Below are 1,347 nucleotides of genomic sequence, written 5' to 3'. Positions count from 1 at the left end.
TGAAATACTTCCTCAGTTCTGCAAACCTCTGTGCCCTTCTTGCAGGCACGAAGATGTCTGGGATGTTTCTCCATCCCTCTCTGAAGCCACGTGACCCAGCGTCTCCTTACCCGCTTTTCCCATCATGTCATCACATCACCGCTTGGTGTTCGCTCTGAGGCAGCTACTGCCTAAGTTGTTTTTGTTAAGGTCTTATATTTTTAAACATGTTCTTTTGAGATGCAGCCAAAATTCATATTTTAGAGTGTACAATTTTCCCAACATCTGAATTCTTCGCTTATCTATTTTCCCTGTATTAAGAGGGGAAATCAAGAAAAGTTCTTCCTTCTTGGTTTCCATGCTTTTTTTTTTTTTTTCTAAATGGAGGTACTGGGGATTGAACCCAGGACCTCATGCATGATAAGCATGCACTCTACCACTGAGTTATATCCCCCTCCCCTCGCCCCTTTGTTCTACTTCACACATGCTGTCAGGAACCAAAGCAGCCTCCAGAACGCTTCCACGGTAGTCAGTTTCAGACACACAAATAGATGCCTAGCTGCCATGACCACAGTGGTAGACTTGGATGATACGTTGACAACCAAATTATCTTTTTAGAGTTCAGAATTAGGAACATGCTTACACAGCCATCACCAAAAGCACACACTGGAACTCAACTACCACTGTTCAGAAAATAATGTCATTTTATTTTTCTCAACAGAGATTTATTCTTAAGAATATAAACTTGTCTTTGAGATGCAAAGGCATGTAGATAAGAATTGTTTATTTTGAAATAAGATTTTTCAGAAATGACAGAGGAGGTACACTGGAAGAGCGAGATTATAATTATTTTGCCAGTGTTTGCTTAGTGACTTTGGGCATGAAAATACTTTAAAAATGCTATAAAGAGTACTCTTATGAAAGAGACTTAAGCAAAAGTGTTATACATTTGTCTGAAACTTAGATAAAAGAGATTACTAAAAGGTGAAAGAAGGCATGTATATTCAGTTTCCGGAGGCTTCAGAATTGAAAATCTTGGAAAGAATTGGTGGTTATGGGGACGTGTTTTAATCACCTCCCATTCACCCCACTGGTGAAGAGAGACTCCCGTTCTAGGGTTATAGGGATGGTTGCCACCAGACAGATGAGACCGACAGCAGGGTGTTAGTCACATAGGTTCACATCTTGGGGGTGAAGGACACTACATACCATGTAGGACCAAACAGGGTTGCACTTGGAAATGGAGTGACTGATAAGCCTGTGGGAGGTGGGCTTCATAGTATCAAGATGGAGAGATGACTCTTGGTTTCTTCAGGAGGATGCAGTTAGTATGGGTGGCTGATTCCACAGGTTGGCTGGGAGCTGAAG

General features: G+C 41.6%; 1 non-coding gene across 1 annotated transcript; it reads right to left on the bottom strand.

Moving 5' to 3' along the window:
- Positions 1-361: 361 nt before the first annotated feature.
- On the bottom strand, positions 362-433 carry TRNAD-AUC. The gene has a single exon. It is a non-coding gene; the product is annotated as a tRNA-Asp (tRNA).
- Between the last annotated feature and the right edge of the window lie 914 nt (positions 434-1,347).

The sequence above is a fragment of the Camelus ferus genome, chromosome 7, assembly GCF_009834535.1.
Source record: "Camelus ferus isolate YT-003-E chromosome 7, BCGSAC_Cfer_1.0, whole genome shotgun sequence".
In the NCBI taxonomy this organism is placed as follows: domain Eukaryota; kingdom Metazoa; phylum Chordata; class Mammalia; order Artiodactyla; family Camelidae; genus Camelus; species Camelus ferus.
The sequence above is the reverse complement of the archived record's forward strand: the minus strand, read 5'-3'. Positions and strand labels throughout refer to the sequence as shown.